The sequence below is a fragment of the Sceloporus occidentalis genome, unplaced genomic scaffold (assembly GCF_023333645.1).
Source record: "Sceloporus occidentalis isolate IW3139 unplaced genomic scaffold, rSceOcc1.0.p SCAF_2, whole genome shotgun sequence".
NCBI lineage: Eukaryota > Metazoa > Chordata > Lepidosauria > Squamata > Phrynosomatidae > Sceloporus > Sceloporus occidentalis.
In genome coordinates, this window is record NW_028316982.1 from 188,053,968 (window position 1) to 188,067,392 (window position 13,425).

Consider the following 13,425-nt stretch of genomic DNA (forward strand, 5'->3'; position numbering starts at 1 on the left):
GCTGATCTTGCACAGTCAGTTAGAGACACTGCACTACTGAATGGCATATGATGATGATGTATATGCCTACTTCATCTATTAGAAAATGCCCTGTTACTATCTTATGCTTAACTTAAACTTATAAAACATGTGTATAGGATGGATGTGAAAGCTAACTACACTGCCAATTCTGCCAGAAATTGCAACCCCCTAGAACAATGACATTGGTACAGTATATCCTTTCTGCCAACAGTCTTCCGACATGTCTGTCTGAAGAAAAAGAAAGGAAGTCTGGTGTTTCATGCACTGAAGGAATATAATTATGAATATGGAATCAAACCATGTGGGACTATTCACATAGTCTGACCTTTTCTAATTAAAACTCTCTCAATAGGAAGAAATGGCTCTGATTTCTGTCATCCCTTTGAGTTATTGAACTGGAATAGTAACTTTGCATTTTCTGCTTAATTTTTTTATTATTAACATAATCATCTTCATCATCATGGATCCAGACTTAGCTAATCATGTTTAAAAAGACTAACAAACTATAATACTTAACCCACTTACCTGGGACCAAGTGCCATTGAATTCAAAGATATTCACTACTGTGTTGGCATGTGTAGCACACTCTTATGTGAGATCCTATTTGCTGTTTTTTTAATATTACTTACACTCTCTCTCCCCCACCTTTTCCCTTTTCATTTAGTCTCATACCTCTAATTGGAAACTCTTAAACTTTTCCTGCAAGTCTCTCTAACTTTTCAGCAGATGGCACTGTTATTTAGGCTAATATTTTTGGCACTAGGGCAAGGTAATTAACTTTATAATGCTGTTTAAAACAATAAAATATAGATTTCTCTTCATATAATACATTCACATCTGAATCTCATGCAAAATAAGAAAATAAATTACCAGCAAATAAATTAAAAGTAATGTTCTAAAGACACGAGGTTTCTAAATTTAAATCTTCTAATTTCAGTACTTGAATCACAAATATTCTAAGAAAAAATTAACATCATTCCCTATTTTGGTAAATTAATTCTTGTTGCCAGTATTATTTTAGTTGGAATAAGTAGGACATTTTTATATTAGCATTTATTTTCTGCTCAGAGTGCCCACTGGCTCTTTCAGCCTTTGCCACTTACTTTATTTTTTTAGAAATGACATCTTTGAGGGGGATCATCTGGTACAGACATGATATTGCATATAAGAAGAGGAAGAAGAGACATACTAATTAGTGCTTAAAATCCATTTCAGCAGTTCTTCCTTGCTGAAGTAGCCCTGTAGATGATTATAAGAAAAAATTAGCATTGGTTTGCTATAATTTATAAAACACCATGTTGGTAAGGCAGAATTGCTCTTAGAAAATTATAGGATACACATATCTTGACTGCACATTCTGCACATAAAGCTTTACAACTGCTGTTGCTGACAAAAGCTGACCAGATTGTTGTTCCCAGATCAGTCTTGATGCCTTTAATTATGTGCTGATGTGGTACAGCTGCCTAGTAAATAAAGAACATAAGAAGAAAGTGTATGGATTAGACTAATGATCTATCTAACCCAACAATGTCTTAACAACCAGAAATGGGATGCCCATAAACAGCGAGGAAGGAAACAATATCACCCAGCTCCTATTTCCTAATGACTAGTATATAGAGCAGGTCTTCAAAAAGTAATTTATTTATTTATTTTTTGGACTGCAAATCCTTGAAAGCTCCAGCCAACATAGTCACTGCCTCAGACACTAGAAATAATTTATATCCATTGGTAGCTTAGTTCTACATGAATTTTCTCATATTTTACTTCTGAGGTACCATATCCACTAGGAAATGTTGTTGGGAATATGAATGAAGAGGGTGTGTATGATCTTGTTTTATAACACCAAGTAATCAGGTGTAGTCCCCAACCAGAATAAGCAAGTTCAATACTGTTCCTTTGTCTTTACTAAGCAATCTTTTTTAAATCTCTTCTGTGCTTGCTGAACAAATCTCTGTGGCAAACCAGAGGTCAAATTGAACAGGGATAAATGCTGGTTACCTGGATTGGACTGGATCCATGAGATCCATGTTCAGTCTGCCAGGATAAGGTCCAATTCTGTTCTTGAGTTTTTGATCTGCACCATCCAAAAAACAACATGGGTTTGGGGGGAACAGGGGCCTTTTGACCCATGCAGGCAATTCCTTGGTGGACTATTGATGAACTTAATGAATTCTCTGTACAAAGGAAATGCCTGCAGTTTACCCAAATACAACCCAAGTCTCTCTTGCCTAAAAAAAAAAAAAAAAAAAAAAAAAAAAAAAAAAAAAAAATTGTGCTGAAATCACTGAACCAGACCTTGTACCAAATCTGACATTTCACAATCTGAGAGAATTGTCAAATTATCGGCGCCCATGTACACTGGACACCGCCATTATTGCGCTGCCAAAACGTACTAAGGTTAGGGACTATGTGGTTGGTGCGCGGTCCTTAACTCTAAAATCGGCGCCAGCACGGAACATTTGAACCGTCTGTTCTGGGCCTACGTTTTAGCAATGGGGCCATTCGTCCTAAGCCCCTAGTAATCGATATCCATCCTAGGAATCAATCTATGAATTGAAAGGAGAATACTAAAACTACAAAACATTAATACTTTAGACAGGTGATGAGGAACTCCCCATTACCTTCTTCAAATAATATCCTCATTTATAATCCCTAATGGATCCCTTCTAGATTGCCTTATGATATTATGCCAAAGAAAACACTCAAAAGAAGTGCTAATGGAATGTGAGAAAAGCAGGTTGTGCATACAGGAAATTAAAATTTTCTAATCATTGTAAGTCTCAAACGTCAAGGTTTTTTTTAAATAAAAGCTTTTTTAATACAAGTTGTTTAAACATTTGTATTTTTTAAAGAATATATATCTTTCTACATTATTTCTTATGGTTATTTGCAAACAGTAATATTTACAGTTCTGATGGGGGGGGGAGGAGAGAATCTACCAATTTCTTTAGTTTAATTTGATTTGCTTCAATGTCTTCCTATTTCTTATGTTGACTTTTTCTTGTAACTCTTACATGTTTCTAATTATTCCTCTCTGTTTGAGATATCTTGTGTATTCTCAATATATATACATTTTGTATTATAGCCATTTTGTCTTACAGTATCTGACTAGTGGTTCTCACTCATTTCTATTAGATAGGATGGTTTTTCCTCTATCAATTTTGATAATCGGTCCATCTCTATATTGTCTAATGGTTTTTCTAGCCATTCGTCTACTGTAGGCAAGTCTTTCTGTTTCATTTTTGTGCTAAGAGAAATATTGCAGAAGTAATCATATATAACATAGGCCCGTTCCAGACGGGCATTAAGTATGTGCTCCACGCGTACTAGGGTTAGGAAGGGGCATCACTTCCTGACACCCCTAACCCTAATACGCGCAGAGCGCGTAGGAAATGGCAGTGCCCTATACACACGGGCACCACCATGACTACATCACGACCGCGCCGCCTCCAAACGGGGTGGTGCAGAAGTGACGTAGTGGGGCCGCACGAGGGCGCTTGGGGCGCCATTTCTGTGGCCCCGGAAGGAGCTCCATTTCGGAGCTCCATCCATGATTTGCGTCGCTGGTGCAGTCTCTACATGGCTGCGCCAGCAACGCAAATGAGAAAGGGGCCGAGCAGCTCCTTTCTCTGCATCCCCGCGGGCGCTGGGTGTCCTTGGGGCATGAAGCCCCAATGACACCACTTTCTAGGCCGTGGGGAAGCAGCCTTTTGCTGCTTCCCCGCAGCCTAAAAGTGGCAGATCGGGGCCTCAGAGGCTGCCGTTGTGGCAGCTGAGGCCCCGATCCGGCGGGGAAAGGGCCAGTTACAGGCCGCCCCAAATGGGCGGTCTGTAACGCACCATAATGTTTTGGAGGTTTTTTTCACATCTCGGTCAGTAATTTTATTGACCATATTTAACAAATAAATTTCTGGAGTATTTCATAGTTGATTTCTAAGATGTTTTGAATTATGTCAATATTCCTCCAGAATTTTTAAATCTTTAAAGATTTTAAAGTTTTATGCTTTAAAGTTTTAAAGCCAATTGGCAAGGGTAATTGCCAACAGACAAGGCTGTATTCTATCACCTTATCTGTTTAATTTGTATGATGTGAACTTCATACGGAAAGCAGGATTGAAGAAGGGAGTGAATATTGGAGAAAGGAACATCAACAATTGAAGATGTGCAGATGACATGATAAATACTAAAGTTAGGATTGGTCATGCCATCATATTTCCCATTTGAATGTCTGATTGTGAAAGCTGGACAGTCAAGAAAGCTGATAAGGAAAACAAAGGCGGGTTATAAACTGCCGCTTTGAGGCGGTCTGCCGCCGCCGCCATTTGCTCCGTGCGGGAGCCGCAGCAGCCACACCGCGCGGCTCCCACATGGACTGAAAAAAAAGCTCCAAAATGGAGCTTCTTTAAGCGGTGACTCTATGACGTCGCGAGGCACCAGGGGCGGACTCGCGACGTCATAGATGCCGCGACACGTGCGGACGCACAGCATCCGATACATAAACATGGCGGCCCCCATGTGGGGCGCCGCCATGTTGTACGTATGGAATATGTACTAGGGTTAGGGGGGTGCGGAAGCACCGCCCCTTCCTAACCCTAATACGTATTCCATACATATTTTTTGGCGGTTTGTAACCCGCCAAAACCTCATTTGAGATGTGATGCTGGAGATGAGTCTTGAGAATATTGTGGATTGTGAAAAAGAACAATAGATAGATCCTAGAGCAAAAGAAGCCCAGACTCTACCTAAAATGAAAGAAGATTAAACTAAGGTTGTTGCATTGCCATATTATGAGAAAAAAAGGACTCACTAGAAAAGACTATAATGCTTGGTAAAGTGGAGTGCAACAGGAAAAGAGGGAGAAAGCATTCCAGGTGGACAGACTCATGGCCAAGAAGCTGCAGAAGCTGAGCTGGGCAGTTGAGGATAGGGTGACCTGGGGTTCTCCAGTCCAGTACAGATGGGCCTTTTAGCACATAGCGAAAACGTTCTAGGGTTGCCTCGGGTGTCGCTTACAGACGCCCTGCAACCCTAGCACATATTCCATATGTCAAAATGGTGGTGCCCTGTACAGATGGGCACCGCCATCTTGACACAACAGACGCTTAGCATCCACACATTGCGATGCCATTGTGACAATGTGAGTGCACCACTGGAGCACTGCAGTGTCACAATGGCGCCGCAAAAAGAACCCACTTTTTGCGGGTTCTTTTTGGTGCGTGAGGAAGCCACACGGTTTGTCCACTGCAGCTTTCTCGTGCAGGAAAACAAAGTGTGGGCAAATCACCCTTTTTGGGCGGTCTGTACCCCGCCATAGTTACCATAGGTTGAAGTTGACTTGAAGGTAGTTTAAAAAAATACAAACAAAAAACCCTCTCAGTTCTTTAGTACAAACTATGCAGGAAATATCCATAAAAATGTCATGGTTTCAAATTAATTCTTTCCTCTTAGTTCCCTGTCTGATTAACTATATCTAGAAGATGCTCTCCCTCCACATCCTGATTGATACATTCTTTCTTGATATATAGCAGGATGAAAAGGTAAATTAATGGATAATGAATTCCTGAAATTTCTCCAGTTCTCCGATAGTATTGCTATCCAGAAAACACAGTTTCTGGAGGTTAACTCCATATTTGTCCCACATTATAAAACATATGAAGTATCAGCAACAAAAGAACAGACATTTGTTTGGAGGCAGTGGGAGATTAGTGCTTTTTGGCATCAATTGAACTAGATATGGAAACTGTGACCCTAGATAGGTTGTCAAATCATTTTCATCTATCCCTAGATTGGGAGGTTATAAATAATAACCACTCTTCCCAGTGATTTTCTGCCATTAAACAAGAGCACCAGCTTTCCAGCTATCTCAGTAATTTCATTTACCCTGCTTTGAGGAACACTTTCATTGAATTAAGATTCCAGCAAATGCAAAATACTCTACTGGAGGGCATATTTCTGCACAAACCTGTAATTATGAAATTGTATTTTCGGTTAAAGGGCTGCATAGAAGACTTATCTGTTGCATTGCCCATGATTTACCAGACTTAAAGAGTGTATGTTGTCACAGTTTCTGTCAAAATGGTGTGGATGACAACTCAAGGCATTGTAATTTTTTTTTTTTTTTTTTTTTGTTATCTGATGAAAGGCTATTTTATAGTACCACATTGTTTGTAACTGCAGCAAAGAAAATCAGAATGAAATACCTAAGTCAATTGGTATCTGCTGACAACAAAGTTTGAGCCAGTACAGACAGGCCAAAATAAAGGTGCTTCGGGTCACTTTGGAGGTATGCTGTTTAAATGATGCATGTGTCCTAGGAGGCCAGAAGCTGCACCAAAGCCATGTTCCAGTCCTAAGGACTGGAGTGCAGCTTTGGTGCAGCTTCTGGCTTCTTAAGATGTGTGTGCCATTTAAACAGCATACCCCCAAAGTAACCCGAAGCAGCTTTATTCTGGCCTGTTTTTACGGGCCCTTTCATGCCCTGGAAAGTTTAATATAGGAAATTTTAAGAGGTTTCTTTTTAGAGGTTTAATGTGTTCTTAAACTTTTATTTGTTCTTAAACTTTTTTAGTGTGTGTGTGTGTGTGTGTGTGTGTTAGGATTTATACCATATAATGCAAGACTTTGGCGTGTTACAGACGGCCGAGAAGGGGCAGTCTCTCACCGTTGTGGTTGCTGCGTCCGGGGACCGCAGCATCCAAACAGCAAAGAAGGAGCACGAAAATCGCACTCCTTCCTGGGCCCTGGAAGAGACGCCGCGAGGCGCTAGTTGCGTACTCGTGGCATCACTTCTGCTGCGCGATGTGCTGATGCAGAGCGTCCGCTACGTCAAAATGGCGGTGCCCATCAATATGTGGCGCCGCCATTTTAACGTAGTCATTACACATGAGGGGCAAGGCGCATCAGGAAGCGCCGCCCCTCACGCGTAATGACGGCGCGATGACGGCGCCTCATGGGCCCGTCTGTAACACGCCAATACTGGTAGAAACTTTATTGTATTATACTCTGTTTTGCACATTTGCACATTTGCAGTGGCCTATGGCTATAACCAATACAATTTCGAAATCATTTCCTTGAAAGGACAGAATGTAGCTTGCAGAAATTCTGATGACTGAAAAATGGAGCGGGTGTTACACCCCCAGACTTTCTATAACAGTCTAACCTTAGTATACAGTCTCTTAAATTTTAGACAGAAGTCCTGCATAATTCTGCATGGATATGTAAAGGATTAACTGGGGAATGCACAAGAGTTGCTGGGGGGGGGGGGGGGAGAGCATAAGATCTTGAGGCTGTGATCCCCCCCTCCTCCTCCTCCTCCTCCTCTTCCCTAACCCATTTCAAGAAGGAATTAAAAACCTTCTTGTTTAAGTGTGCATTCCCAGATTCAGGCTCCAGCTAGTCTCCCCCCTCCGACAGCAGTAGTTATGCTGGCCAGAATTGGTTTTAACTGTGATTTTAACTGTATCTATTGTGTTGAATATTTGCACTGTGTTGTATTGTCTTTGATAGATGTTGTTCACCACCCTGATTGAAAGAAGGGCGGTATACAAATAAATTTTTTATTTATTATTTATTATTTTTAGGTGTTAAATTTACATATGTGTTCAGTTAAATATTGAATTTACATAAATAAAATATATAAAGGTTAATAATAATAATAATTTATCATGTTAATGGTTATTCCCTTATAAAATGTTAAAATATGAATGTACATGGTTGTGCAAATGAAAATATGCACACCAAATAAACAAAATATTTTAAATCATATACTACAGTGAGTGTGTATGTGCAGGGCAACATCCACATGTAGAGATAAAGAAGAGTCCCAAAGATAAAACATTTGAGTACCACTGGATTAAACACACCAAAAAAAATTCTTGTTACAAATTATTCAGTGAATGCAAAAGTGTTGTGGAAGTTGCTTACTTGATAGAAAGTCCAGACATACATGAATCAGAACACTGCTCCAAATGTTGCAACACAGTTTTTGGCAGTTGAAATTTAACCATGTATTTTGAGCAAAAATGTGATTCCATATACATATTGCAAAGAAAATCTGCATTTGGATATATACTTTGTGAGAAAACCCTCATTTGATTAATTATGAATTTTGAATAAAAACATTTGCAGGTTAATTCTTAAAGTTGAATGGAATTATATTGAAAATGGAGTTTGGACTCTTCTTTAAAGAGGAACAACAATGATTGGCTCCCACAATGCTAATGGTAAGCTTGAATTGTTGATTTAAAAGTACACGTCAGGTCATGAGCTTCTTAACCAGATTTTTCTTTCTGTGGTAATGACAAAGAAAAGCTAAAGCAGAGGTCAAAATCAGGTCTGTTGTTCTTTTTTTCTCAACTGCAAAATTACTCCACTGATAAAACATTTCAAGCAGAAAAACACATATAATTAATTTATGGCAGTGCTCACAGTGTGTTATGCACTGGGAATTTTAGCTCATTTACCACAAAGAGATAAATGATAGCAGAGCTTTTGGAAATGTAAAAATGCTCAGTCTATAAAATCAAGACTTGGGAAAAATAGTCATGTCATTTCCATAGATTTACAGAGGCTTTACACAAATGTCCCTTGACCTATTAAGTTCTGCTAGACTGAGGAGGCATCAGGAACCATTTTGCCACTTAAATATTATTAATACATCTTGTTAACTGCTAAAGTTAAACATTTGGCTGCCGCATGAAAAGCAATTTCAGTGCATGCATTAAGTTACTTAGCAGATAAATGTCCCTAGGTTTCTACCACATTTCTTCAGTTGTAAGTTCCTTTCTATTCCCAAAGTCCTTGTGGTAGTCAATCACTTTCACACACTGGAGGATAAACTCCCTTCCTTGTAAGTCTGTAATCCCCTATTGACTTTAATGGAAACTATGCAGTGTGTAACCAATGAAGAGAAATAGGCCCCAAGGCTTTGTTATTCCCTTCCTGTTGAAGCCATGTAAGCTCAATTACCATCAACAAATTTTTCCACAGAAGAATGACCTCTGGGATTTTTGCAGGATTTTTTTTAAAAAAGTAAAAATGCTTCCAAAATCATCCCATTCAAATTTTCCCCAAGATTACCAAATTCAAAATTACTTTATTTGTTTCTGAAGTGGAACCACGTATTTCAGCAATCAGTCATCTTTCCAGTTTCTGGATTTTACACAGTGTCAGGAGCATGCACAGTCTGTTATTTCTTTGCAAATGGGATGATTACTGATTACTATGTTACTGATCTGCATACAGACAGAGATAGAACTACCAGAAAATGTAATTCTAAAATACATATAGTTGAACAGAATTATACAGTAGAACATATTGTAGTACACATACAGTGTTTCACCAATACAACTGTAATCTCCCCCCCCCCCCACTCTCTCTCTTTGTGTGTTTGTGTGTGGGGGAGCTATTAAGACTTCATACCTCTTCCCAGAAAATAGATCTTAACTATCTCATTTCTGAGTACACCTGAATAGAATTGCAACACAGAACTGACATTTTAAATCTCCTTAATTTAATGAGTAGATGTAATGAGTCAATTATACTTACATACCGGTAAGTGGTTATTTATCATATTCCCATTGATTCAATGGGACTCTAATAGTTAGGACTAACAACTGATGTAAAGCAAAGAAAATTAAAGCCACAACACCCTGAGCATAGACAAAGTTTCGACGTAATTTTAGAAATATTCTGTATCAGACTGGAACACAGGAGGTGCATAATGCATGGCAGAGGGGAAACAACAGAACAATGCAGGGAGATAATTTTTTCATTCACAGTTAAGAAGTTTATTGCTGCCATATAGCAATAGCATGACTGCTGTTCCTGTTCTTCTAATGTGCTTGAACTTGGAGAATAGATATGGCAGCAGCTGGAGCTGTTTCTAAGAGGCCTGTATTATACCACTGGAGTTTGGCTGTGGGAACTAATGGGAATACATAATTCTCAGATAATTAGTTTTTATCCCCTAATCCCATTGTAGTAAAGAAAGCATTGTATTGGCAGCTAAGGTTGTGAATGCTAAAAACCAGAAGCATTTGGGATTAGTTACAAGAATCATTAATCAAAACAAATAACCTATGGAAGGATGCTAAAGTATTGCTATTCCAGCTGTAAATTTAAAACATACTCATAAGGTTAGTGAGAAATCCTTAATGCTATGCACAGTTACTCAAAAGTAAATAAGTCAGCTCTCCTAATGAGTAAATAGGTAAGTGCTCTCCTAATTATCATATTTCTATACTTGGGTTGGACCACTCCTGGAACCTTTATGATTGTGCCCAGCAGGCCTCAACTGTACTGCTATGGCTGCTTTTCTGGTGACTGGAGATGATGTTGCTTCCCTCTCTGACACCTTATTGGATATTTAAGGGAAAGTCCTTGCTAAAGCAATCTAGAGAATCTTTTTATGTTGTAATTTTGTTTTGAACATATTTAGGAGGGAAGGATGCTGAAGCTTTGAGGGAGCCAATATGGTGCATGATTCCCACAACTGTCTATAGTAAGATCATTTAAAGAAGTATTTTTGTGGCTGCCAATAGGTTTGGAATACATATTTTTCTTGGTAACTTGTCAAAATGCATGTGTCTTTCATAACTGTTGTAATATCTTTGTAGTCATGCTGGGTTTGGGAGACTAGAGTAATAGATTAAGCTGCAGTTCAGTATACATGTATTGGGAACAAGTTCTATTGAACCCAAATTTGTGAGTAGGCATATCGAGGATTGTGCTGCAATTTAGTGGAGAGTGTTGGCTCCAATGTTAGTGGGAAACTCAGAAGGCATCTCTGGTTCTGGGCTTTAGAGGAACTATTCAAGGTGTTGAACTTTGTAGTCCAAATACAATATGACCCTCTCCCCATATCAACAGGTCCAGTAACCATGCTTTCACTTACCCATTTCTGGGTGAGGGGGAGTCTTTCTAGTCATCTGGAAGTCCTCCAGTGTGATTCTGTGGCCAATTTCCACTGGAAATATAGGGTTCACAATTATCAACAACTTTCACAAGCTGTGATAAGTCTGTGGAAAAGAGGATTGTACTGTAATTTCACCATTTTAGCTTTTTATAAAGTTTTAACTAAGATCTAGGGTGGATCCACCATTTCACTAACAATGGACCTTACTACACTGCCCCTGGGGATGTGATGGGGGTGTGACGAAAGGGAGCGGGATGAGAACAGAATGGATGCTATCACCATTTTACTGCACCCTGGAATGCTGCCACCACTGCTGAAAGTTCTCATTGCATTCCTGATCCGTCCCACAGGAGGCAATTTTCAGGAACCTCTGAACAGTTCCTGAAAATCGCTTCACAAACACAATGGGAACTTCCGGCAGTGGCCTTCCAGGTGCAGTAAAATGGGTGATAGCACCCATTTTACTCTCATCCCGCTCCCTTATGTCACACCCCCATCACGTCCCCGGGGGCAGTGCGTTAAGGTCCAAATAAAACACACAGTTTCATTGGCTGTATGATTATAATGTTATACCCATTTACCTGGGAGCAGGTCCCACTCAACTAGGCATTATTAGCTAGGTCAAGTGGTCAGAATAACACTTCTGTGTGTTTTGTATGCACGTGTGGTGGGAATTCTGTCTTTAAAAAAAAACCAAAAAAAAAAAAAAACCAACAACAACCCAACAACTACAGTGTCATTAAAAACCGAACAGTTTATTTTAAAATTCAAAGCCACTAAAGATACACAGGAAATTCACATTTACATTAGGAACCAGAGATAGTTTGTTGTTAACAGCAATAATGTTAGAGATAAGTATTGGAGATGAAGCAAAAAATGAGACTAAATGGAGAAGGGAAATTTCTAAGTGAGTATTGTGGGGATTTATCACTTAACCAACCACTTTTCCTCTAGGTGTGAGACTGCCCAAACCTTTACTGCAACCAAATGTAAAAACTTCTACAAATCTCATGGTTGTCACTGGAGTGAAGGCTTTCCCATTATCACTTCTACCACCAGTGTAAGGACCTCCTCTAGTCCTACTGCTGTGAACACCAACTGTTGCAACCTCCTAGATGACCTCAAGGAACATATATGAGATATAATGCAGCTTATATCACTACCAGACACCACTCCTTTTTCCCTCACAGCTATCAGCACAAACACCATGTCTGAATCAAATATTTAATAATATACAGCACTTCTGGAAGCCAAAGGGGTATAAATAAGACGTATTATAAGCAGCCTTAAGTCTTATGCAGGAAATAAACAAATTAAATAAATTTAAGATTGCTATTTTAATACTAGAAAACTGTGAGGGCCCAAACAGATGGCCCTTTTAATCCACTGTCTGAATGACTACAAAATACTTTGGTGTAGTCCACACTGCTGAAATAAAATGCCTTCTAACAGCTTTAAATGTGGGATGTTTATATGATGTATGAAGCAAAAGTGGGTAGAAATCAAAACAAAGCCACACTCTGGGCTAAAAACCAAAACAAAATATAAGCTGGGATACTCAAGTCAGAAAATATGCATCATTGCACTGGCATATAAACAGCCCAGTGTAGTAAGGGACTATAGGAAAGAAAAAACACCATCGCCAATAACGTAGTGGATGTAATTATGGCATACACAAACTAGACAGTCCACTGTGGCTCATGGGGTGAAGGAAGGTGAAGGGGGCATGTATGGAGAACCTCCATGATTGTGCTTTACCAATGTATCACTGGGTACACCAATGCACTGATGCACTTGTACAGGCAATACATTGCAGTGCAGCTGTGTGACTGGTCATAGAGGAATGGAATGGAATGGCATCTGGATGGGAAGAGGGAGGTAATTAGGAGTCACAGAAGGTATGTTTGTGCAATGGTGCACATGCATGGTGGGGATGTGACCAAAAATATATACAACCTAGCAGCACAGGTTGATGTTGAGGGGTGTGGATAGGTCATGGATGTTCGGCGCACCTTGGGTGCAAGGCATGTGTACAGTAGGGTTTCAGTCCACTTTCAGAAAACCCAGGACCCAGCTACTTTTTTCCAGCCTGTCTGTCCGGCCCTTAATTAACAGCAATTCATTATAACAAAATAGATTATTTATTTAATACATTTAGAATACAGGTCACGGGCTCTCACACATTCCACTCCTAGCTAACTCATTCCCTTAAACACCACTCATTAGTTACTAAACATGTTTAACTGACTCTCTTCACACTTCATCTACTCTTTTCTTTTTTATAACTTAGATCTAGCTACTTAACTAACTAAATCAACTGTCATCCCAAGAGTCATTTTCCAACCTTAATCCCCTGAAATATTCCACCAAGCACCATGTAGTCTCAAACTCACCCCACCCAGCTGGGACTCAAAGCATCTGATAAATAATAATAAAAATATCATTAGAATGTATATTAATTTAACATTAAAATAGACTTAAACTTCCAA

The 13,425-nt window shown here is 39.3% G+C and overlaps 1 long non-coding RNA gene across 5 annotated transcripts in view; it reads right to left on the bottom strand.

Annotated features, from left to right (window-relative positions):
- Nucleotides 1-13,425, bottom strand: part of LOC149319477 (uncharacterized) — a 34,670-nt gene that overhangs the window by 968 nt on the left and 20,277 nt on the right. For 4 of the 5 annotated variants that reach the window (XR_016279865.1, XR_016279867.1, XR_016279869.1 and 1 more), the window contains 2 exons: nt 10,916-11,039; nt 1,125-1,260 (listed from right to left, as the gene is read on the bottom strand). This is a non-coding gene — a long non-coding RNA (uncharacterized LOC149319477). Of the gene's footprint in view, nt 1-1,124; nt 1,485-10,915; nt 11,040-13,425 lie in introns of all 5 variants that reach the window. The other variant, XR_016279866.1, reaches the window with a different exon arrangement.